Here is a 27,293-nt window from a genome sequence, read left to right as displayed (position 1 = left end):
GTTGCTCTCCAAATAGACAAGAGAGGATGTAGCGAGGGGTCAGGAGTGAAGAGGCACAGGAAACCTTTGTGGTGTCATTTCTGTCCCAGAACAGGATGCCGGAAGGAGAGGGGTCAAAGCAACAGGAAGTCTAGGACCACAGTACACAGTGTAACTGGGCAAAGGATTCTCATTGTTTCATTCTTTATGGCAAGTACTGCGTGATCTCTTAGCCTCTGCATCTCTATTGTGTTATTCCCCTTTCCCCCCCGGGGTTTATTTTTAATGTTAAGTAATAGTTGAAGGGTTGAACAAACAAGGGTAGTATGGTAATATAGCTGACTTGGCAGAAAGGGATCCGGAAAAGCTCCAAAAACGGTGAGAAATCCTGTGTAGGTTTATCACAAATTCCCGGGCACCTGGGTTATAAATTAGAACGCCGGATTTCTGGCTTCAGGCCCTGTTCTAACCCTCTGGGTCTCCAGTCTTATTGAGTCATCTTCCCCAGGGAAGTGTACGTGATGAACTCATCCTATTCCCCCGGCAGTCTGCACAGAAGGGAAACTCTTCAGTATGCCAAAGGGAAGGAGCTGAAACCCCTAGCGTCCCGAGACTGCCTGGGGTTTCCTTCCCCATCCATTCTGTGAGGTTTTTCTGCTTGTTGGTATTACAAAATAAGCTTTGGTTTTATTCTTGTTTAGCATCTAAGGGGCCATTGATAACATCACAACATCACACCTAAAATAGAAAGTGGAACGACATATTCCTTTAAAAATTAATTTCATACAGAAGAACCTCTGGCTTTATCCATTGGGTAAAAGGGGCTTATATAAGGATCACATGTGCCTAAACACGAGTATACAGATCCATAGGTATGCACGCATATATGGATGTTCATAAACATTCCCCCAGAGTAACCAAAGTGCCCACTATCTCAAAGTATTCTTTCAGGGCAGTAATGTAGAACAAGTTTTCTAGTTAGTTCACCCAGTCTGAGGCTGCAAACAACCTACATGGGGTTCAGGGGTTACCCATCTGCCTTTGGCCTCACCACTTGAATTGATACTGGAGACTAATCTGGGAACCAACCTGCAAGCGAGCCTCCATCTGTTCGCGCCTGTCCGTCCAGTCTCCCATCACTTTAGAACTATAGTAAGATGGGGGCCGCAAGTTGTTGATACTTCCACTGCACGGCTGAGCAAGCTCAAGCATGGCTGTGATAGCCAGTTTTCCCTGTCCACTTGAGCGCAGCATGGATAATCTTCACTATCAGCCTGATTGGTTTATAACCACTGTTGAAACACACCTATCAGGTGCTTTCAGAAATGTTTACCCGAGGAGAAGATAAATCCACCCTGGAGGGATAGCACCATTCCAGGGGTCTGGGGTGCTGGGCTGAACCAAAACTAGAGAGTGAGCTGGGCACCAGCGTTTACCTCACTGCTCTCTCCCTACTCCCTGAGTGTAGACACAAGGGAGACATCCAGGCTCACACTCCATTACCCTGCCTTCCCCGCTATGACGGACTGTATCCCTCAGACTGTAAGCCAAAATAAGTTTTCCGTCCTGAAGTTGTTTTCTGTTGAGCATTTAGTCGTGGCTATGAGAGAAGTGACTAACGCAGGTGGTCTCCCACACACTCCCATAGGGAAGCAGGTTTTGTTACACAACCGCAGAAGTATGGCTTGGCTGTCTCCTAAAATGTAAGAAACTGAAGAACATACAGACTATCTTTAGAAAATAAATGTAGTCATCATGCACCCATCTCGCGGGTCAAGCTGACGACAAAGATTTGAGGCAGGAAAACATCACTTGTTCATTACTTATTCATTCATTGATTTGCATACTTGGGGACCAGGGGCTCTCTGCTAGATACCAGGAAGACAAGAGTCCATAAGATAGACGCCCGTCAGCCCTCATGGACGTGTGCAAGAAGCTAGTAGGATCATTTCAAATTGCGGCTAATGCTGGGAGGATGAACATCAAAGGATCTAGATCAGGGAAATAATTTTTTAGCTGACTGGACAAGATCTGTTTAAAAAGGTGGCATTTAATGTAAAAAGGATAGGAATTTTATAAAAATAATAAGATAGGGAGGGAAATATATTGCATGGGAACAAAATGCATGTATGTATCACCAAGAAGGAGAGGACTGGCATTTCAGGGACAGAACAGGAGCAGCTCCGTGGTTCTTGAGAGCTGTGCCCTGGGGGTGGATGGGAGAAGGCAGAATCGGTATCCACATCAGTATGGCCCTAGGAACCGGAATGCAGACTGTGGGTTCTATTCTTAATATGGCAGATATAAAATGACAGAGCAGTGGTGGTTAGCACTGGGGAAATGAAGGAAGGGAGTGTCAAGATCCAGACAGCATCACCTAAAGTGTGTTTTCTGGCTGAGCTTGGACTGCAGACCAGCTGGGAGCTGTTAGGTGAGGCAGGCAAAGGAGGTGGCGGCTTGGACTAGAGCCTGGCATCGATGTGCGGAGAAGTGATAGGCCTGATTAAAGGCCAGGTGCCAAATCAAGTAGTGCCAGGTGGCTTTATTTTCAGCTCTTCATATTTTGCACTGAGATCATTTTTTTTTGTTACGTAATACCACGCGGAAAAAGTTGGTGGGAAAGGCAATTAAGGATGAAAATGTTAAAATAAAACAAGAAGATTCTCCACCAGTTTATTTTAAAATGTTTCTCTACAGTCCACTAAGATTTGCTTCTGTAGGCACATCCTTTCTGGACAAAAACAACCAAGTTTGGGGGAGGGTTTTTTTTCTTTTTTTTTTTTTTCTTTTTTTTTGTCAAAATGGTCAACAGACCATGCAAAAACATCAAGGTTCAAGTAACTCGAATGTGGAGACAATCTGGCATTCGGGGATGGACGTCTCTCCATGTGCTTCTAGTTTTAATTACAAATTGATTTGCAAATGGCATTGCTTGGTATGGTAGTTTCAAAGAATCATGACTTTCAAAACATCTGCCAAATCGTAAGTGGTATTTTTCATCAACAGACAAAGGAAACGAGCTAGGATCCTGAGAATTTCCAACTTGCGTATCCTGGTGAAGACAAAGGCTTTCTATGGCCAGCTGTTGACCCGCAGTTGACCTTGGATCCTGGGCTGTCTCCCTTCCTTAACCATGTTTGTTATGGACTTTAACTTCCCTGAGTCTCATAAATAAGCTGTTCTTTATTATTACATTATTACGAAATATTGTCACAGGTCCCTAATTACTCTAATAATGTCACCGTCAAAGTGAGAACTTTAGAGGTAATTTGGATGCTGTCTCCTTTTCCTAGGAAGAAAAGACACACAGCTAGAAGAGGGTATCTAATCCCTTGGAGTTGTAGATGAAGTCCCAGGCAGATGTGAGCCACCTAAGGTAGGTGTTGGGAACTGGACTCAGGCTCCCAGAGTAGCGAGTGCCCTTAACCCCTGAGCCACTCTTCAGCCCTAGAAACGGTAATTCTCATGAAAGTCGTGGCATGGAACACAGCACAAATTGTGCTTGTAAAATAGAAAATTGAAGATTAAAGAGTATCCTCTTTTAAAGAACATTTCATTAAAAAAGTTTATTGCATTTTACTTAGTGTGCTTGCGTGGAAGAGATCAACTTGAGGCCGTCCATGTGGGTCCTGGGGGTCAAACTCAGGTCGTCAAACTTGATGGCTGGTACCTTTACCCACTAAGCTTTCTTGAAAGCCCCTGTTTCATATTCTCAAACACGTTTGGTGCTGTTCTTCCTTTACTCTGTTGAGCTGTCTAAGTCAAAAATCTAAAGATAATGTATTGCAACTTCATGGCTTTATGTTTTGTGTATACTTGTATCAGTAGTAACATATATAATTACTTAATGACTTGATTCTTTTCTCTTTTACCATATAATAATCTTGGAATTAGACCAAACTTGAAGTTACCCAAACCCATTTCTAAGGTATATTTCAATACCCAATAGTGACTAGTTGGTTCCTCCTCACGCACACAGTCTAATAACCTTTGTAATTGGCGTCTTTATTGGGAAGCTTTGGCTTGAGAATTCCTCATGGGCCTCTCACCTGTGCTTGACTTTAGTGAAGTGCCCACCCCCTTGTCTAATCAGCTGGAGCGAGAATGTACAAAAGAACCACAACTCTAGGATGCGTAAGGAATCCCTCAAGGCAGATTGTTGTGGAGGAGCTAGCTATGCTCAGAGGTACTTGCAAGGGTTGGTGACACATGCCGTATGCTTTAAGAACAGTTTCGTAGCAAGCAGAAAAGGTATTTATTATTAATGACCTCTGACAATGTGTGCTCATTGGCATATACCCTAAAAATAGTGCAGCGAGGCTCTGGGAATATCAAGAATACTTGGTTGGTAATGACAAATTAAAAATTGATGAGCTGGGGATATAGTTCACTTGGTAGAGTGCTTGTATAGTATATATGGGTACTGGGTTCAATCCCCAGAACGCACCAATCAATCAATAAGCCGCAAAAAAGAAACATTTATATAGTTGTCTAACCCATAAACTTAAAAGTAATTCAGATCAAAATGATTTCTAATTCTTAAATGTTGGTTAATATTCAAGGAATCAGTCAATGTGTGCAATTCTGAGACCCACGGAGGCAATCATTTGGGGCAATCATTTTTACTCAACCCAGTGGCTGTTTAGCTCTTGAAGTCAGTTTGCAACGATCGCTTCTACTTCATACGATTCGTAATCCAAAGCCTGAGAAACAGACTGAGACTCAAAATGATGCAGACACTTGAGAGATGAGTTGGGAGACCAGAAAAGACAAACAGCAGAGGGAAATAGTGGGCTTCGTGGTGTGTCACTGTGCGTGCTTCAAACATGTGGACTTCATGCATGTGGACTTCATACGTGTGGACTTCCTTCTTCCTCACAAAACCACAGTCAACAGCAAAAGACACCCTGCACTCATTCCCACGAACTATAAACAAAAAAAGAATTTCTTATTTAGTATTTAAAAAAGTGTGCTCTCTATCCGCATACGCTTTGTTAAGTGCAGAAACAAACAGATCCTTAACGGGAGGTAGAGTTTTTACCTAGGAAAAACACTTGGTTCCCAGAGACACAAAGTCGGTATTCTCACTACTCCACTAGGTTGATATTCTGAAGTGTGACTCAGAACCAGAACCTTTTGCACGGATTGTTTTCACTTGGATTTCTTGAAAGCTGAAGGTGTTCGAGTTAACGAGGAACACTTCAGCACTTCCTTGGCCATGCATAAACATCTCCATGCAAAGCAGAAAGGAGTGCTCTGTTGATCACAGCTGCTTTCAAGCCAAGGAAACTGTTTCTCCCACCGAGGAGGAAATTCGTAAAATTCCCTCTCCAAACATAAAAATAAAACAAACCTCGTGTGTCGATTGCTCTTGTTTAGATTACCTGCTCAGATGTTGCCTTGCTGGTGGTTTTCTTTGAAGTTTCTGGAAGCCTGGCATGCTGAAGGAGAGCGCCCAGTTCAAAAGTTTAAGCGAGAACGTTACTTTTAACCACACAGCCAAACAAATGGAAATCCCAGAATTAAAGCAACATTATGAGCCTTTGCCTCCTGTTTATGGAATCCACCTTTGTTAGAACAGGCGGATATGAAAACAAAACGGGAACCAAAATTTAAGGTTGCATATTTATATAGGCCAATGCGCAACTTTTAAGAACCCTGTGCCTTTGGGGGAAAAAAAATCTCAATATTATGTTTTTCACAGTTCCTACATAGTAGGGGTCCCGCCAGGAGAGAATCAACACTGGAAGGTGTGATGAACATTTCCAAATAAAAATGTACTTTCAATCCTTTCAATTCCAATTGCCCCTCCTTTTGTATATATTCCTTCCAGGAAAGTCGGCTCCTCTGCATGAATAATCGCTGGCAGCAAACGGTCTTCAACCTCCTTACCAAGCCTGAGCTTCTCTCTCCGATCCTGTGAAGCTGGAAAGCAGAGCAGATGCTGGTAAGTGCCTTTGATCACAAAGAAAACAGAAGCTCTCCAAGGTTGGCTTTCCCTGCGTGATCCAGGGAATCAGCGGTAAGACCAGGACTTCTTTGCAGACTCGTTCTTTGCCTCAGATTCCTATCACGGTGGCATATTGCACAGCCAGTCCCAGCAGGGGCACACGTGGGTGCTTGAGGAATGGAAAGAGTAGGTGACAGTCACTCAGAGAGCAGAATAAATCCCGGGCCCCTTCAGACAACAAAATGTCCTCGTTCATTTCTTCTCACACTGGGGAAGTGTGACGATAGTTCTGCAAAGATAATTACATACTTGTCTCTTGTGCTTCTCTGTAGCAAAGGTTCTCAACCAGTGGGTTGTTACCCCTTTGGGAAACACATAGATATCCTGACTATCAGATATTTACATTAAGCTTCCAACGGTAGCAACATGAAGTAGCAATGGAATAATATTATGGTTGGGGGAGTCACCACAACATGAGGGACTGTATTCACAGCATTAGGATGGTTGAAAAGTGCCTAGAGTCTCCTTGGGGAATTCTGAGATCAGCTATCTAGGCAAATTAAGTAGATTAATACATTCACTCACTGCTTTGCCTTGGTGCCAGAGACTGAACCCAGGTCTTTGCAGAAGCCAAGGGTGTACTGTCTGACTGAGTTCATCCTCAGCTAAGATCCGGAGTGCCTACGGGACAGTTGGTATGGCAGGAAAGTTCCAGTGCATTTTAAACACAAGCTGAGTAGGCACTCACCATCTGAGATGGCTTCTTAGGCTCTGAGATCCGTCATCCTGAGTTCTGCACAGCTGCACAGACAAGTGCGCTGAGTCTGTTCCCCAAGAGCCACCCCCATCTAGACTTAAGTCTGAGCCCAAAAGTTAACATGCAGTTAGAGCGCCCCCTGCTGGGAGGGTTTATAGTAAAGAACTGTCCCACGCAGATTTGATTTCTGGAGGCCAAGGCCTCCCTGCTGCCTTTAATGTTATAATAAAATCTGAAGTTCAGGTAAGTGTCATCCAGTGTTATCATTGCCGTGTTGCTCCAGCTGCAGGGACACCCTGTCTAATTTTTCCCTTCCAGGACTTGAATCTTTCCTTGCACCCTGGCCGGCCTATGTAACTCGGGCCAGGATGCTATTCTCTTCTTGTCTTCCCTCCTTCTCTGAGTTGCTAGAATTTTCCATGCCGTTGTCTCAAAAGCACCCAACTCCTAGTTGTCTGTCTCTTGTCCTCCGAATTTTTTTTTTTTTTTTTTTTTTTGGCTCCCAAATGCTTGTCAAAGTCTTAATGAACCACCCTCAAGCTTCGACGCCATTGCATGCACTTCCCAGTTGCTACCACCGGGGGCAGCCTCTGAATACATGCTGGAGCAGAGTCGCTATCCCACCTGGCCCCTAATAAATACCCTTCTCTGTGTAACTCTTTCTTGAGAGGATCCAGTCTGTCTTAATGTATACAGCTGTCAGACTCCTATAATCACCCTACACCCACTGAAACCACTCAAGATACTTCTTTCACCCACAAGTTTTACACTTGTGGTTTTTATTTTTATTTCATTTTATTGAGCTCTACATTTTTCTCTGCTCCCCTTCCTTTCTCTCCCGTCCCCTTCAACCTTCTCCCATGGTCCCCATGCTCCAAATTTACTCAGGAGATCTTGTCTTTTTCTACTTCCCATGTAGATTAGATCTATGTATGGCTCTCTTAGGGTCCTCATTGTTGTCTATGTTCTCCGGGATTGTGACTTGTGGGCTGGTTTTCCTTGCTTTATGTTTAAAAACCACTTATGAGTGAGTACATGTGATAATTGTCTTTCTGGATCTGGGTACATTCATGGCTTTTAATCTCTAAAGAGGAGATTGCAAACTGGCAGGATCTGCCCTACAGAGCTGTTTCCTTTGGCCTTCAGCGTGTTTTAGATTTGTTTTAAAAAACTTGCTTCCAGCATTTACAAGGCAGTGATAGATTTCTTGATTTTCTTAAGGATAAAAAATTCTGGCACTGCTAAATCATCTTAGTCTTTGGCCTAATTGGCTACAATAGAGAGGCAAAGGATTACCCCAGGAGGATGATTAGTTGGCTGGGTCCCCAATGGCAGCCATCTCTGTTGTTTACCCTTCCCATGGGTCTTCTCACAGCCATGCGGATTTGCTACCATCCCTTTAAGATCTTGTTACCTTGTTCATGCCCCGAGGTTCGTCATTGGTACCTTTCTGTGAATGTGATCTCATTGTAAACTAGATCCATAGCTATGAACAGTGGACTAAGAAGTGAATGAAGAAGGATTGGGATAGAAAAAGGCTAGAATCTGAACAGGTAGGGGAGTGAGAGCCTTACCCCTCTTGAAAGGTGCAGTTATCAGCCGGGGAAACTCTTCTCTCAGCATATTTCACAACCCATTAGTCAGGATGAGCATAAATCAGACAAGTGCGGACATCAGAGTTCCAAACAAACAAGGAACACATTTCATATCATAGCCAGAATGCCGTGTGGACATAAAAGAACACTTTCTACGATCTGTTTTTTTTTTTCTTCCTGTGTTAAAATTATTATTACTGAGTCGTCATACAAAATTAGGATATAAAATTCACCAGTGATCCTCAACCTTGGCTACCTGGCAACATGACTCTTTGGATATCCGAGAACGAGAATTAAAATCAACTTTCTGGGTAAGCCCAAGTACCCATGTTAAAAGATATTCTCTTACACAGTCAAACAGGCAAGGGCGAGACTCACTGGTCCAAGTCTTGCCCCAAAACACTTGAGTTTAACAGGCAAGGATCGGTGTTCACTGCTTTACCACAGACCCCAGGACCCACGAATACCGGAATTGAGACAAGATGGTTAGTTTCTCAATACCCTGTCTGCTGTTCTCTACTTCACAAAACTGTACCCCAAGCGTACGAAGCTTTCTCTAATACCTCTGACAAATGCTGTAAGATCCCAAAAGTCATGTCCTTCCTTTTGAGTAAGTGAGCTCCAGGGCACAGACACTCGATGCAGGACCTTCTACTGCATGTCGTCAGCACCAAGTCTGAGAGCAGATTCTGAACAAATCAGTGATTTGGAAATGTGACCTCTATTTTATTTATATGATGCCTATTAATACTCTAAGACATGGAACAATAAAGAAGCTACTTGGCCATCATCATGAACTTTTTGGAGACAAATTAACAAGACAACAAAGATATATAAGTATTTCCTATCTAGAATTGGATCATATATCAGGATTTTTTCTAATATAAAATTTATTTTTTTTTAAAAAACTTAATTTCACTCCCAGTTTTAGCCATACAGAGAAGTTGAAGGGATAGTAGTGGGTCCGCATATATATTGCACACAGCTCCTCAGTGTTAAAGGCTTTCATGATTATTAAAGGCAAGACAATACAGATACAACACTATGAACTAAATTACAGACTTGATTTGGGTTTCACTAGTTTTCCTAATCATGTCCCCCATCTTTTTTGTTTTTCCTTTTGGCCCAAGAGTCAGTACGGGATCCCACATTGAATTTATAACTTCTTTTTCAGCTTCCCCAACCGGTGGCATTCCTGATTCCTTTGAGACCTTTACGCTTTTCACGGCTTTTGGTTTATTTTTTAGTCTATTCCTCTGTTTGGGTTTATATAATATGTTCTCAGAATGGGGTTATGAATTTTTGTAAGGCTATCACAGAAATGATGTTGCATTCTGGGTGTTATCATCTAGGACATCATGCCTGCATGTGTTTTATATTGGTCATATTAATCTTGATCACGCTGTTAAAGTAAAATCTATTTCTGTCACCAATAATGGAAAGCTCCTCAGAAATTTTGCTATAAGAGAAACTCATAAATAGAATGTCATGCTTTAGTGGAAAAAAATGACTTGGTGTTATGATATGGTTTGGATCTGAAATGTTCCCTGAGGCTGGTATGCTAAAAGGCTTGGTCCCTAGCCCCTGACTCTATTGGGAGATGGTGGGCCCGTTAAGGGGAAGGGCCTAGCTGGAGGAAGTTAAGGCACTGAGTCTGCTTCTGAAGGGGATCTTATGGCCTGGCCTCTCTCCCACTAGCTTTGTGCCTCTAACCCACTGTGAGAGAGTAGTTAGTTTCCTCTCTGTGCTTCTATCACGATGTTGCCTTGCCAAAGACCCAGACGCAGCAGGTCAACCCACCTGGGACTAAAAACCTAAAACTGGGAGCCAACCCCCTTTTTCTTGTTATAAGTTGGCTGCTCAGGTGTTTGTTAAAGCACCGGGAAGTTGGCATGTTCTAAGATTTCCATGAGGCTGAGATTGCTTTAGGCTTCTCTTCTCCCACAACAAAAATCTTCTTGTATTGGCTGTTGCTTAAATTCTACCATCAGGCAGTCACTCATTTACTACGGCTTTGAAACATGAACTGTGTTCAGCTTTCTCCACAGGCTCCACATTCCCAGAATGCTCTGCTGTGCAGTGTCAGAGTTATCTCCTGGTCTGGTCTTAGGACATGGTTCTCCCTTGAACCCCTCCCAAGTTTTCTTCTATCACTTCAGTTGTATTGCAAGCATCCAACCCCACGGTACAGAGGTTCTTTCGGTTCTCCAATGTGACCCTATCTCTGAATTCTAACATGTCTTTCTTTCTCCATATTTAAGAAATTCTTTCCCAGTCCTCTACTGGGTTGACTTTCGCCAACCCAGCAAGTCTTAGCTCAGCTGTCACTTGCTCCACAAGCTTTGCCTGCGCTCCCAGATGATCAAATTGTCCTTCCACGACCTTGTACACTCTGCGTGACCATCCTTCCTCCGATCGCTTTTTATGACTTCACCATGCCTCCCTCTCTCTCGACAGAAGGGTTAGCAAGGAATAGTCCAAACGTTTGTCTTACTTCTTTTTAAAAATAATAACAAACCTACATTGGCTCACAGCTACACTTAATTCCCTAAGTGTTTCTATGTCTGCTTCACGTTATGAAGGCAGGGTTAGGTTAGGAAACCATGAGAAAGACCGTGTGACCTACAATACCAAGACTGTTCTTTGTGGAGCTACCATAGAAGCAAGCATTGCATTAATCATTTGCTTGTATTCACAATTGCCATAACTCCAATAGTTAGTCCAGCATAGACCTTCATGAATCTTTGCTAAGTGAAGGTTAAAGGTCACGACTTTGCTCCACTTAGGTCCTCCCTGTGAATTAAAGTCAAAGAGAGTTGCTGATGTAACAACAACAGAAGTTGTCAATAGTCTTGTAGTTTGGGAAGACTCCACAAATAGAAGGATGCCTGTAAGTTATTCCTGACCTTCATTCAGTGTGTCCCGCTCGGAATACAAAGAATAACCCCCCATCCAGCTAGGCACACAGGCTGCCTTGAGAAGACGGCCACGTCTGGAGAGTGAGTGACTTTGATCAGCTTTGCCGAAGTGACTGGGATTTCACAGACTCTAGCACATTTTGGCTCAGGCCAAATGAAACAAAAATCATTTAGGGTTCCCGGCGTTTCCTTGTGAAAATGCCAACCCTAACCAGATGAACCGCCTTTCAATAAGGTCACAGAAGGGTTCTGGGTTGCCCATGGAAATAAGTGCCTAAAATTAAAATACCAAAACAAAGAGGTGCATAGTACCAGGCATGTTGGTTGGACTTGCCCCTCGCCCCAAAGCCTGGAAATGAGCTGGGTGTTCACTGGCCCCGGCCCCGCTTACACCTGCCCTTTGAAGGGACTTGTGGAATTCATTACCTCTGCAAATATGAGAAAGTACAGACGGACTTTTCAGACTTTTCAGACTGTCGACTTCCTCTGGGGGAGGGCTCAACATCAAAGCAAGTATTTCTACAAACATTTAAAACATCTTCGCTCTTCCTGCCTGCCTTCCCCCACGGTTCTCCTTCACAAGCACTAAACACACCCAGTTTTCCAAGCTCCTATGGCCCAGCGACACTCCTTTCCCCGAGCAAGGCCCACATTACTGCCATGATTTATGGCTCGTGAATAATTAGGAGCCCCTGTGCTGGTCTGGGGTTGAGATCAAAAGAAGCAAGTGTCAGAGGAAGGGAGGGGCGGCTGGGGCAGGCCAAAGCCAAAGCCCAGTGCTGTTTGTTTGTGATCCTAACCAGAGAGAAGCAGTCCAGGGCTTAATTGGGAAAAGGCTCAGGGTCTGAAGGAAATCGCGAAAGCTGTGCCCTTCTAGGGAAAGAATCTGTATGTTTTGCAAACCAACATTATGTAGTGATAGGTGAACCTGCGCGGGAGTGGGGGTGGGGGTGGGGGGCGGTGGAGCGCTAGCTGTTTTGAATTAAGACTCAAAGGTCTGAGGGGGTGGAAAGTGGACTATATGAATACTGAGGGGGGAAAAATCAAAATGCTCAAATGGGTTCACTTAGGAGAGTTCTGGAATTTTGGTCTCTGATTCAGAAGAAATGTCAAGGAAAAGGCTGCAGTATTTCAGCCCTGTCTCTTTGGTCCGATTTCCCAGTGAATATAGATTTTCGTGTCACTTACTGTCCCTCCTTGTAGCTGCTTGGTGGAGAGCAAGAACTTCTTCGTGGAGACATGCGGGGTCCTTTTCGGCCTGTACTGTGGCAGTGCGCAGGGCAAGGTGGCCGGCAGCACGACCGGCGGTGATTCAGCTCAGACCCGGGGCTCAGAGGGTTCTTGTGTTGCGGATTTACGACTTTCTACAAATCACACATGAAGTAATGGAAACGGGCCTGCTGGGCAACCCCTTTCTCGGTCCTGGCTTGCTTTCTAACAAGCTGCGTGCCCTTAGTCACGGCTGGATGTCTGGGTCTCAGTTTCCTTTTCTGCCAGGCATTGACCGACTTTAGTGAACTCGATCTCAAATGCTGCGGGTTTCCTTTGCTGGGCCCTTGAACTTGGTGTGTATTCTCCCTCTCTGGATGCAGGTACTACTCGGTTGGCTTTCCTTTGGAGGGATGTGGAACCAGGATACCACTGGGAGGCCTTTTTACTTGAACTGTAAAGTTCTGCAGTTGGCACTCGAGGACACAGTGTGTGGATTGTGCGAATTCAACAGAAAGGACTTTTCCCAAGCGTAGAGTAAACGCGCAGTCCTCACCCACCTTACAAAAACCGCAGAGAGATGAGAGGGGCCCAGAGCAACTCAAAGAAAACCCCTTTCTCTGTGTGTGTGAGTGGGGAAAACCCAGAGAATGGCTCAGAGGACGCCTGCCATCCTAGTGGAATTTTCCATTATGACCCACAATGCTGCCTAAAATCGAGTCGCCGATGACACTTGGGACGGACCCTTACACCTGGTGGCTGGCCCTGTGGGCTCTGGCTGCTGGACCTAGCTCCTCCAAGGTGGCCAGTATACCATGCTGCCATCTAGTGTACACTCGTGAGCATCCTGGCCTAAGCGAGGGATTCAGATTGAACCCAGACACCGGAAGTCTGGAGGAGGAGGCTTCAGTGTTACAAGGAGCGACCACTGTGGTCTCTCCTCTCTGCTCTAGTAGGTCCACTTTAAAGCTAATCGCTCATTTGGTCTAAAAGCCGTCTATTTTTTTTTTAAGGAGCAAAAAAGAACCCCAAATTTCACCAGGGCTCTTACTGTCATTCTTAACATTCTTCCTTTGAAAACCAAAAAGTTGAAATCAAAGTTTAAAAAACAAAAACTGGAGGACTATTGGGCGGCGGCAAGCCAGGGCGCAAGCAGTTACATCACTCACCGGGCTCATCATCCGGGGAACCCGGAGAAGTTTTCTTTGCAAATGATACAGGGATGTTTAATTTCAAAGTCAGCGAAAGGTGCTATTTTAGAATTGACACGATGCCACGGCAATGCATCCCCGAATGTCTCTTCGGAACGCGGGCCCAACAATGAAAACACGCTCTTGATAAGGCGTGTAATGGGCGGAATTATGCTAATGAAGGAAAAGCTTACAGGGTGAGTAATTTAGTAACCTCTTTCTGAGCATAAGAGCTTATTTTAAAGTTCTAAATGGCACCATAAAAGTAGTCAGGCATATATCTCCATACTGATACTGGATAATAAACACAGTCGGAGTCTAAAGTACCTTGAGCGACGCCCCTCTGTGCTTATTTTCCTGTACTTCCCCACTAATCACTGGAGCCTAAACTTTAATACTCACGGCTCTGTTTACCTAACACTTTGTCAAGTTCAATACATCTCGGTTTCTTACCTTTCCCACAAAGCTTGAAACTATGGCCTCTTTTTCTTTCCACAGCGAGATCTTGGGTTCTTTTTTATGATGGTGTAAGTTATGGTAAGTGTGGAAGCATTGCTTTGAACTTTGAAACACACGCTGGAACCCAACGGAAGATGAGAGGGCGATGCAAACTGTATCTGGCTTTGAGAAATTTCTGTGTCTCTTTGACTGACATTGTAATGAGCGGATATTATAGCTTTATAGTAAAGAGTTTGTATCACTAAAATATTATTATTTAACTTAGAGCAGCCACTGATTGGAAGAGAATGAAGTTGTTGCTTCATCTCTGGTTCTTTACAGCTGCGGCAACTTTCGGGCTAAAAGCTTTGCTAGATTCCCTTAGCAGATCCCCTCCAGGCCTCACTGGGGCACTCCTTTACTTGAGCCCACAGAGAGAACGGTAGAGCCAGGAGATGTTTGTTGTACTCTTCGTGAACTGGGAGGCAGTGTTCCATCAGACATGCAGGGAATGAGCTACATCCAAACCTCAGCCATTCTGGAAGAAAACTCAAAGTTCCGAGGTCTCTTCATTGTGTGAGGAGGAAAGAGGGGAGAGAGAAGGCTCAGCAGACCATGGGATGAGGACAGTTCTCCTGAGCCTCTGCCAAGGTGGTCCTCATAGTCCCCAAATGGAAGGACCATATGCCAGGATTCCGAGAACTTACTGGGCTCCTGGGTCCTGACCCCACACAAAGAACAGGGCGCAATCCTTTTGTAGCATTACAGATAGAGACAACAGGAAGAAAAAGCTCCAAGACCACAAGCCAGGGGATAAATAAAATAGGTGAGCTTGCTTAAATGAACAAATTCCGAAGCTGGATGCCTGAGTTTAAACCCTGTCTTGACTCCAGGTGGATGTCCTTTTGTGCATCGTTCAACTGTGGTCTCCTCCCATTGGCTCATTCAGAAATTCCATGAGTATAACAATAACAATCACTATAACCTTAATGTCTACACTGTAGTTGATAGCAGTGCCTCTCTTGGGACTGCTGGAACCAATAAAGGAATTTAGAAGTATAAAATACACAGAACAATGGCTTTTAAAAAATTACCTTAAAAATCTCCTCCCACCTTCCACGGTTTGCTGTGTAGTCCTGGTTTGCCTGGAACTCACTGTGTAGTGCAAGCTGGTCTTGAACTCACAAAGACCCACCTGTCTTTGCTTTATGCTGGGAAGAAAGGCATGTGCCACTACGGCTGGCTAAAAGTAGTGTTTTGTACACAAAGATTAGTTAAGACATGTTACCTGTTATTATAGTGTTATTAAAATTAATTGGAAAATTGAGGCTGTGTACTTTTATGATAACAACGACAAAACCAATGAATTCATTGGACCTCCATGCGAAAGAGAAATACGAATACATTTTTTTTGAAATTATTGAAAATTTTGGGCTAAAGATATAACTCGGTTGGCAGCGTGGCGGCCTAAGATACATTAAAAATCCAGATTCTATCACCCTCAGCACCGCATAAACAGAGTGTGGTGAGACACAGTTACAAGCCCATCAGTTCCAGAGATGGAAGCAGAAGGGTCAGAAGTTCAAGTTCATTTTTAGCTACATAGAGAGTTAAAAACCAGGTTGGTCTACAGAAGATGCTACCTCAAAACAAAAACAGAAGCAAACAAACAGCAACAACAACACCAAAAACCCCGAAAAACTTAAAACACTAAACATTAGGCAAATGTGGGTATGCCACATGTCCACGAAGTTCTGCAAATGCCACATCACACGTGGACAGCTAGCCCAAGGAACGCACTCTCTGGTTCATGATGTAAGGTCGTCCTTTCTTTTTGCTTACTTCTTATTGCGTTACCTTTCAGTAATGTTTTTAGTACTTGGATTCCTTGTTCAAAACATAATTCCAGGAAATCTTTTGGAGCGTTCAGGATGTGTGTCTCCAATCCCCTAAACTTCCTTTTGGTTCAATAAAGATTAGTTTTTACCCTGTCTACTCTAAATAGTCTTCCTGTGCAATCATATACTCTGAATTTTGGGGGTGAGGCACCCATTCTCAATTTTTTCTTGACGGGAACTGTCCCATGTAAACTACAGAAACCACTTATAGTTTGGTGATGATAACATTTAAAATCTCTCTCTTAGCCAGTTAGTGGTGGCGCACGCCTTTAATCCAAGCACTTGGGAAGCAGAGGATCACTGTGAGTTCGAGGCCAGCCTGGTCTACAGAGTGAGTTCTAGAACAGCCAGAGCTACACAGAGAAACCCTTCCTTGAAGGATAACAAACAAACAAACACAACAACAACAACAACAACAACAACAAAAAAAAGGAAAGACATTTCTCTCTTTCTTTTCTCTCTGCCCTCCCTCTGTCTAGCAGGTCCCTCACATTTGCTAGTCCTTCGGTATTTGTGTGGTTTTTGCTTGGCATCTCTGTTCTCTCTCAATATACACTCACTGAGGCCCCCCTTCGTGTTGATGGACTCCAGCTCCACCAAATGATCTTAACTCTGAAGCACACCCTTCTTTCCCTCTTTCCCGGCTTCCTAGTGGTCCCTCACTCATCTCAAGCCAGCTCATGCTTTGCCCCTTCCTCTTTATGAAGAGCCAGGCTGGAAACCAAATCCTGCTCAGCTTCATGGGCTGCCTCACCCCCCCCCCCCCCCCCCCNCCCCCCCCCCCCCCCCCCCCCCCCCGCTGCTGCCTGCCCAGTCCAGTTGATCTCACAGTGGATATATTTTTTAGGACTTCTCTTCCTTCAGCCCCCAAGTTTGGAGCCAGTCAGTCTGGGTGTCCTCCTCCGTTTTCTCACAAGATTCAGTTTCCAGGTTTCCTACCAACCTGTTCTAATCCATACTTATCTGAAAAATATTGTCAAGGTATAAATTTGTTCATCTCCTCTGTTGTCTTGTAGAACCACTTAAAAGCTTCTTTAGAAAAGCACAAGGGATTTCATTTTCTTCTGGTTCGAACCTATCTGAAGCTAGCTGTAGCGTCCAATCCTCTCAGTCACGTAGCTTAAGCTGCTTCCCCTTGCTGGTCATAGCTCGGCGACAGTCTCATATTTAGAAGCCCTGCACACAACATCCCTGTGCAGCATCCTGTGCAGCATCCATGGGCACAGGAACACCTTTCTTGGTGTTCTCATCCCATTAAACTCCTTTATATAGCTCTCTGAGACATCGCCGTGGAAACGGATCTACTCCCTGTGCCCCATAGCTCCTTGCACACATTCCTGTTGATTGTGATTGTTTATTCACCTGGACAACTAGCTGTGAAGTTGTAAACTTCAGAGTGGTCGTACCATACTGCTCCTCGAGGTCCCAGCATTTCCCGTGGTCCCTGGCACAGGATGGAGATGAAAGAACCATATGTGAATCCCATGTCCAAAGCCAAGACTTGATAAGCCATGACAAAGGGTCAGCTAAACATTGAGAAGATTCTTCTCATAACTGTCTCATAAATGACAGAACTCGAATCAAGAAAAGTATAAAACCTCAAATCTAATGAACTTCCCATAGTGCATCTGGACACTGAGTTAGTTCGTGCCAACCAAAGAGGAGGGACCTACATGATGGCTGATTCAAACTGCCACACACAGGAGCCTGAATAGGGATTTCTCTAATGGCTAGTGTACAGCGAAACCACCTCATAAACAGTGGCGCCTGGGGTGTGACTGTGTAGCGGCTACCCATTTCTGTAGCTCCACTCACTCCCCAACCCAACCGGCATTCCTTATTTATATGTCAATAGAGTGGCTGCGGCCCTTCTTTACTTTTTAGAACTTTGGTAAGAGGAGGGCAAATGTAGCAGCTAAGGTCTTACTTATCCATGGTCATTGACTTTGATTGGGTGACGACAGCTGCGTAGTTCCTGTGGCCACAGCTGTAGGGTCAGTCCTATGTCTCTATCTAGTCCCTATCTAGATCAGTTATGTTCCCAAAGAGAATGTTGCTTTGAATAAAATGTGCATGGTTGAACCCAATTCCAACACAGTGAGTGAACAGCATGTGTATGTCTGTTATCTGTGGGGTTTCAAGTATTATCTCTGAATCTATAGCCAATTACAGAGGAACAAAAAAGTCCACCAATGGCAGGAGGTGATTTGTTTCTTCTATACAGTCCATTCTGTACAGTGTGAGTTCCAATGGCTTTCCCTGCTTTATTAGTGTTCCATAATGTTTCAAGCCAGTGGTCCTCAACCTGTAGGTCATGACCCCTGTGGCAATCCATATCAGATAGCCTGTATATAGCTATCTATATTATAATTCATAACAGTAGTAAAATTACAGTTATGAAGTGGCAATGAAATAATTTTGTGGTTGGGGGTCACCACAGCATGAGGAACTGTATTAAAGGGTCGCAGTATTAAAAAGGTTGACAACTACTAGTTTAAACAAACTTTGCCTTAATTCCTCAAGATTTAATCTGTTGTGACTCATGTTTTATTATGAAATTGCATGCAGAAGTAGAAATTACTAAATTCCCTCACACAGACTACAGACATGCTCATTTTCATCCATCAGCGGGGAACAAAACTCTTTATAGACTTCAGTATAGCCATTATTCTCTTAGGGTGTGGAAAGAAAGCAAACCAAATTTTTGAGACATGAAATACAATCATTTATTATGACTATGTTTCCGGAAAGAGAAAGAGAGAGGAGTGCGAGAAACAGGGTGAGACCTTGTCTCAAAGAAAAGAAAAGAAAGAAAAAGAAAAATATAGGAAAGAAAAAAGAAAAGAATTTTTTTTTTACATAGGCCAAAATTGGCCTAAGATATGAGGGACTGTCCATAGCACAACCCGAAACTAACTTAAGCAGCACTTCTCTTGAACAAGTTTCAATCTGGGACTCCAAATGCCCCAAGAACTCAGAACAATGAAGCACAGGCTGAATGAAGACTCCTTATTGATAGAAAGTTTATCAGACCTGTTTCCCAAAGGGTTTTAAGAGTTTTATAAATGAGGAATATTGGCTAGTATTAAGGAGGCAAATTAGTCTAGGTGGGGAAAAAAGGGTTATATGAACACATAAGGCCTGGCTTGAGGATGAAGAAGAGAAGACCATGCTAGAAAGAGGTAGGGATACAGGGAAGCCACAGAGTTGGGTCTGATGAAGAGGCTAAGGTACAAGGCACAACAAGAAAAGACAGCATGTACTGTACTAGAAAGGCTGTGAACATAAACTTCAAAGTTACTGAACAGGGCCAGCAAAGTTTTTTTTTTTTTTTTTTTTTTTTTTTTCTGCAAAGGACCAGATGGTAAATATTTTTGGCTTTGCAGGCCTTACAGTCTCTGTCGCAACCACACAACTTTGCTGTTGCGGGAATGTAGCCACAGATAATCTATAAAGAATGAGCATGGCTGTGTGCCAATAAAACTTTATTGACTAAAACAGGAAATGAACTGGTTTTGCCAATGGGCTAAAGTGTAGGTAAATAGGGAGCAAATAACCAAGTCAAATCAGTTCACTGCTGCCCTGGCCCCACTGTTTAGGCCACAACAGGCCGGTTCATATTAGCATCTGCCTGTGACCTCCATAGGCATTAATTTAAACAAAATTGAGAATGGCTTCCTGACCATGAGAGTAACAGAAATCCAGGAATATGATGCTGTAGTTCCTTCAACCCTGGAAGTGTTATTATAAAGACTTTAGGAGTCTATTTCACAGCTTGAGTTTGAGGATATGAGGGTCTAATCATGGAAATCATACATAATTAGGAATGGAATCCAGATTAGTAAATTCTTTAATTAGAACTCTTTTTTTTTGTCCCAGGTGATGCTATTTTATAGCATACATATATGTAGTATAATATATAACTGTATGTTGTTGTACTAATTATAATAGTAATTGCATATGATATATATTTCTTTCTTTTTTTAATATTTTTTTTAGATATGGTCTATGTAGTCCAGACTAGCCTAGAACTCAGTATGTAGCCAAAGATGGCCCTCAACTTCTTTTTTAAAAGGTGATTTATTATTACTATTTTAAGTTATGTGTATGCATATGTGTCCTCATGTGGGTGTGTGCATGTAAGTGAATAAACCAGAGGAGGATTTTGAATCCCCTGGCATTGCAGTTACAGGCAGTTGGTAAGTCACCTCAGGTGGGTGCTGGCAATCAAACTGGGGTTCTCTGGAAAAGAAGTACATGTTCTATACTTCCGAGTCATCTCACTAGTCCCAGACCTTCAACTTCTAAGCCTCCTGCTTCTGCCTTTGCTACAAGTGTGCGGCCAACTTCAATTTTGTGGGGTGCTGGAAGCAAAGTTAGAGCTTGTGGTAGTTTGAATGTAACTGGCTCCCGCAAACTCATAGGGCATGGGGCTGTGTAAATGTGGCCTTGTTGAAGGAAGTGCATCACTGTGGTGGGGGAGACAGGCTTTAAGGTCTCTCCTGCTTAAGCTTAAGCTTCGCTCAATGTCACAGTCCTTCCTGTTGCCTTCTGATGAGGATGTAGCCAGTACCTTATCTTCCTACACGCCACCATGCTCCCTGCCATGGTGATGAAGGACTGAACCTCTGAACTGTAAGTGAGTCACCCCAATTAAATGTTTTTTTTTTTTTTGAAGAGTTACCTTGGTCATGGTGTCTCTTCACAGCAATAAAAACCGTAACTAAGAAAGATCTCTATGCATACGTTGTGAACATTCTACAAACTAAGCCGTATCCTCAGTTCCTAAGGTTACTTTATTTATGATGCTACTTTTTTTAAAATATTTATTTATTTATTTATTTATTTATTTATTTATTTATTTATTATGTATACAATAGTCTGTCTGCATGTATACCTGCAGGCCAGAAGAGGGCACCAGACCTCATTACAGATGGTTGTGAGCCACCATGTGGTTGCTGGGAATTGAACTCAGGACCTTTGGAAGAGCAGGCAGTGCTCTTAACCGCTGAGCCATCTCTCCAGCCCTGATGCTACTTTTTAAAGCCATAAAAGTAGCCTTAAATAAGAGCAAATGTTAATGGTCCCGTAAGATCTGGGATATAATCTTCATTCCTTCTGTATTGTGCAGAGAGAGTAGGAGAGATGAAATCTGTCTTCCTGCCAAGGATATTTACCAATAAGTCTTTGCTTCAACTCAAATACACTATCTTCACACATTGTGGACTGTGTGCACACTGTCCTGGCATTTTTTTGCATTCGTCAGGGTGCACCAATTAACCTCCACCCCTCACACTTCTGCCAGTGGTGACTGTAGATGTGAGGGGTTGATTAGACATTAGAATGTCACCGAGAAAGAAAACTCCTCCAGGTGGCCCACACCTCTTATCACCAACTGTGGTCACCCGCAGAAAACTGAAAAGGTGCAACTAAAATCATTCTGGCCCCGAGTGGCTGTCACTGCAGGGTGTGCTCTCCCTAGACGTTGTTGGCCAAACCCAAGGACTGCTGGGTGAGCCGAAGAAACGCCAGGCATTCCAGGCAAACAAATTGTATTACTACCCTTGGATTAAGATAAATCAGTTCCCAAATTTTTGCTCTGTTTGCTTTGGCCGAGCTTGAATCCTGAAAACTCTGCCTTTGATAACTACTCTAAAGAGGAGGAGTGAACCAGGAGGAGATGCAGGAGAGAATGAAGCAGAAATTGTAGGCTCAACAAGTGGTTCTCTAGACTTGGAAAATTACACTTTGAAATCCTTCTTTAATAGCATTCCTCCCTTGACGGAGGAACTCCATTCCAAAGAAAGTGGAACGGGAGGTGAATGGTAGATTTCTGAGAAAGAGAAGATGGCACCAGTGTGATTCGTACGTCCTTCCTGACTTCTGTAAGGTTTTCCCCATGGGGCAGATAAGATGTTAGATGTCTATACCATTTTTATTCTGATAAGCATTGGTGTTTTCTGTTCCCATTCAACCCCCATTTTTCTTGTTTAGAGAAAACCTCCAGCCTCATGTGGAATAGGCAAGAGACAAGGCCTTTTGAGGGTCTTTGTGATTTAGGCTTATAGTTTGTTGTGGTGCTAGATGTTTGAGAGGTTTCAAAATAGCACACAGATAATAGCCTATGTTCTTTAGTTCCTTCCAAACTCTGCAGTTACAATGATTGGCATGGTAGCCTTACGGAGGCTTCCTGGCGGTTAAGGGATCGAGGCTAATGGTATTTGTTCAGGAGTGATGTAAACTTGAAAAGTCGCTCCCTTTCTCCTTATTGATATGTCTCTGTTCTCTGTCTGGGGTTGTCTCTCACCCGTTTCCTACCCTTAGCATCACTTAAACCCAAGAGATCCCAGCCTACTCCCCACTTCTCTTGGGATGATACTTTATGAACGTGCCGTTCTCTTTTTCTTTCCTCCATCCACTTTTATTCATTGGCCTCTCAATTAATTCACATTGAATGGCTAGTGACTAAAAAATAACTCTATCTTTCCTGGGAGGGGGTTACACCTTATAAACCTTGTCCTACAAAGGGAAACTAGGCTTCTGCTCCCGTAGTTTGGGCCTGGCTTGTAAAATAAATAATTTTCCATCATCCCTTTAATCATGTCACTGTAACAGTCTATCCAGAAGGGAATTACCTCCTACAGCAAAGAGCCAACCTCAAGGACACGAAGGTCAGTCATCCCTTTGAAGAGCATGGGGCCGTATTGGCCTTTAATGGGCATCATGTTTAAATGGGGTAAAATAACATGTTCCTTAGCTCTGGGGCTGCATCAAGCCCATCCTTGGAGAGCTGATTAGAGCTGCTTCCACAGGACATCAAGGGCAGTGGAGAATGTCATTACAGATCACAGGCTGGTCTGGGGGCTTCCCACTTCCCATCAGAGTCTCCCTCAGAAAACACCGGGGGCGGAACCACGTACAGCCATAACAGGTGCGAGGGGGCTTTTGCAAGGAAAAGAACTTTTTAAACCACCCCCTCCCAAAAATGATCACAGGCTAAATAATGTAACAGAATGAAGGTTTTTATTTAGACGCAACGTGCCCTTCTGTGACTACAAAGCACACTTGGAAAGGAGCTAAGAATGGACCTGCGCGATTATCTTCTGGCGTGGAGCCAATCGCATTTGGCGACCTCAGCAGCTGAACCCAGAGTGACAGCTGAGAAGTCAAACATGTCACAAAGATCAGAGACATTGCTGAACGCTCCATTTTGAAGTTTGATCCAAAGACCCAATTTACGTCCTGTTGATTTTATTGAAGAGAAGGAGGTTTGTTCCAAAAACCTCTTTCAAGCTCTGCCTCCTCCCTCTTTGCTCTCCTGGTCCTCCAGCCCCCACAGGATTGTCAGTGCCCCTGGAAGGTATTTGCTCCTCAGAAAACAGTCCAGCAGTGCGGAGGAGAACGCTGTGTATCCCCAGCCCACTTCCTCCTCAGCATTGCTCCTGTGAGCAGGAAGTTCCCCTATATTCTCATAAGAGAATACATTTCTCCTTCGCCTGAGGGCTGCTTGCCCATGCAGGGGTTCTTTTGAAATGTCTGTGGTTTGTCCGACATTAAAGGGAACAGAGACAAAGTAAATTAAGATGTTACTATGATTTAAATGGAAAAATGTTACATACATCCATAACGTAATAGAAAAATGAGAACTAAAGAGAGAGAAGTTTTAGGTGGAGGTCTTAGGTCTGGAGACTGGCTGCTGGATTCTGGGAGGTGGCTGTGCTGTGATCTTGACAATCCGACCTTAAAGTCTTTTTTTCTTGCCCGTGTAAATCTAATCATCCTTACCCTGTAGCGCTGTTAAATAAGTCTCAGGCACCTAAAGCTGAAAGCCGTTAATAGATAGGATGCCGTAATAGTTCTTGTAAACTGGAACAGCTCTAACTGTGCCGAGTCCGGAGTCCGGAGGCTGCCGGAGAATGCAGACCTGAGATGAAATGGCCAGGGATGGACTAAAGTGAGGGAGAGACTTTGCATCTCCACCATAGCCCATTCTAGAAAATAATGTATGAATTTACTGCTATCTCTAAAAAAATACCAGCCTTCTATAGGGTTACCTTGCATATTTATGTTCAGAGCATTTTGGAGACAGTAATGGATATTTTGGTGCCAGTGGGCTTCATTGCTTTTATTGTTCCCACTTCCTCATTGCTGGTGGGTCACATTCCATAGACTGCAGTTGCCTTCCACCCTACCCAATAAATCCAGCTGCTCAGTGAGCATTTTAGTAAGTTAAGATACACTGCGTTGACCGTGTATCCAACATTAGCTCCAGGAGTCCGTTTTCAAGACCAAATGCTACATTGCAATACATTTTCATACTTTCAAAATAGCTCGGAAAACTTACTGGAAATCCTTGTTTATCAAGACTGCACTCAACCTAGAGTCCAACAACAGACACTTCCCCCTCATTTTAATATATCCCATGTCTTGATATTCCAGGCTCTGAAGCTTATAACTTACATTCCCTGAAATTTATATCAATTTTGAAGATATATTTGGTGCACATTTATTTCTTTTACTAATATGCCCCACCCTCGGACTGAAGATGAAAAGGCTTATATCTTCCAGAGAACCCTACTGAGTGGCACAAAGTCTCATCTTAATAAATTGACTTCCTGCACAATGGTTTTATTTGCTTGTTTAAGGGTCCAAATGTTCCTCCCCCTTGTAAACAATAGCTTTATTGTAATTCATGTAGGCTAATCAATCATACTCTCATTGATTAATCTGAGTCTTGAATTTTTCAATACAGACAGTTCACATTTTCAGCCTTTTTTATTTTTTTTAAAAAAGAACCATTTTTTTTCCAACAGCTCTAGAGCAGTAGTTATAGGAAAGTCACTAAATTTTCAGGATTCAATTTCCACAGCTCAAATCTATCCCCTCCCCCCCCACCCCCCCACCCCCGCCCCATTTTTCTGGTAAACAGTCAAATTGTCATATCTTTTAGCTCAACAGATTTACCCTCAATCACACAGGAAGATCTGCTGAAACATTGCATTTGCCCCCACGTGAGAGCATAGTACACAAATCCAAGCATAAACCAGTTTGCACAAAAAAACGTGGTCCTGTCCATTTTCACACGCATGCTTTGCTTAATATCGAGGGTTTATTTTCCAAACAAGCGGGTACAGTTTCTTTATAAGATTGTTTTACAGGGTTCTTCAGCTGTTGCCTGGAAAGCAGGGAGCTGCAGAAGGGACTTAAGTTGTATCTTATTACTCTTTGTTCGAGTGGGTATTGAATTTGGTTTGAAATCAGTCATCTCCTTTAGAAATTACGTTGCAGACAGACAAATGCAAAATGCCAGATGGTGGATTTGAAACAGAGACCTCATTTGAGTCAATGAAAAGTCTCCTCTTAGTATTTGTGTCCCATTAAATGTTACTTATTTTTATTTTCTCCTGCCACTTAACTGAGTTTTGCTGTCTTATGAAACATAAAATTTCATAATGCATTTTTGCTCTAATCTTATTTAAGTGGTTATTGTGTATAGATCTCTGCTAGATTCTTACCGTCTCTGTAATAACAAAATGCTCTCGGCTGATAGGTTTCCATAGGACCACTAATCTTAGCACATAATGAAGATATATGCTGGATAAATTGTCCTTTAAATTAATTCACCTTTTATTTATATAATGTCATGAATGAGAAACTGATTATACATTTATAAAGGATTCTAGCTCATGGGTCTTTTCCTTCTAAGACCAGAGAGAAACTCCAGTGATTACGTTAAGCTAAATAATACTTCATTATTCTGCTATTACAGAACTCACAAGACAGAGATAAGAACATCACATTTGTCTGGGTTGCTGAGTAACTGAGCAATGCCTTGTCAGTGGTTTTGTCAAGAAATGAATTGTATCCTACTATGAATTATCATATTAATATTAATCACTTGGCTAATAAAAAAATCTCACTGTGCACTTGCAAGCCAGTCTGGCAGCAAATTGCTACTTAAAAAGAAATCTCATTTTCAGGCTGGTACAGAGAGAGAGGAAAGTAGGTGGATGGGAGCGCTGATCCTGGTCTTGGCTTTGTATCCTCATCTCCACATGATCCCCCAGGGAAACCCTCTTTTCTTGCAGGCTCTTGTAGACTTGGGCTCTGTGTTCAGGTGATACATGCCTTCACGTTTTGAGTAACCCAGGTCCCTTGCCTCTGAACTAGAGCTCTCGTTATCCTATGGCCTCCTGTCTCTTGGATCTGTGACACTTGTCACACTGAGTTGGTACCACGACATACTTACAGATCAAAGGATGTTTGGTTATGAATCTCTCTCTTGGAATTCAGCTGTAGTGGCTCACAGACCAACCAGCAACATCTCAAATACACACATGGATACCCATAATTGAGTCTACATTGGAGAAAATGAAAATCCCATGCTGAAAACAATGTAGTTTCTATTTTTACTAAATCAACATGTTCAACATCATTAACAGCAAGGCTTTTGCCCATCATGGTAGGGCACAGAGGTGACCACACTATGTAGAGATGTTCTCAGTTGTTTATTCCTTCATCCAGCTCCAGGTTGCTATGGTTTTCTTGCTCTCCTTAAACCTGTCAACAATTAACAGCTACTAGTAAAAGACACATGTATGTGCAGTGCCTTTCCCTAAAATTTTGCTTAAAATAACATACATTAAATAGATCTTTGGGTGTACAATTCTATACATTTTAGTATGTATGTATTTAGGGTTGCATAACCACCAACATGAGAATTCTGAGCAGTTCTAATATTGCAAAAAAAAGCAACCTTTGTGTTATCCTTTTACATTTACCTACTCCTCTTTGAGGTATGACACCAATGGGTTTGTGGTTTATCATTATAATTTTATATTTTTGAGGATATCTAATCAGTGGAATCACGCGGTATTCAGTTTTCCATACTGACTCCTATGATGATCCCTTTGTGATCTTTAATAGTCACTGAACATCCTAAGATGTCATTTATTTTCATTGCTGTGTGGTATTCCATTTCTGGAATGTACAAGAGTTTGTGTATCTATTCTTCCCTTGAAGGAACTAAATTCTTTCCATTGAATTTCCTGTTGGGGATATGCGAGAGTTCATTTTCATGTCAAATAAATGTCATTTGGGATTGCTAGCTAAACGGAGTTCTGAGTGTTTCTGTGAGGGTGTTTGCAGTTAACTAAGGAGGAAGAGCCACCCTGAATGTGGGTAGCATCATGGCAAGGACTGGAGTTCTGGACTGGACAAGAAGAGAAGAAGGGAGCTGAGCAACAGTGCTTGTCTTTCCTGCTTCCTGCTCTCTCTCTCTCTCTCTCTCTCTCTCTCTCTCTCCCTCCCTCCCTCCCTCCCTCCCTCCCTCCCTCCCTCTCTCTCTCTCTCTCTCTCT

The sequence above is a fragment of the Alexandromys fortis genome, unplaced genomic scaffold (assembly GCF_014885135.2).
Source record: "Alexandromys fortis isolate MF-2015 unplaced genomic scaffold, M_Fortis_MF-2015_v1.1 scaffold_202, whole genome shotgun sequence".
Classification (NCBI taxonomy): domain Eukaryota; kingdom Metazoa; phylum Chordata; class Mammalia; order Rodentia; family Cricetidae; genus Alexandromys; species Alexandromys fortis.
This window is presented reverse-complemented; position numbering follows the sequence as displayed.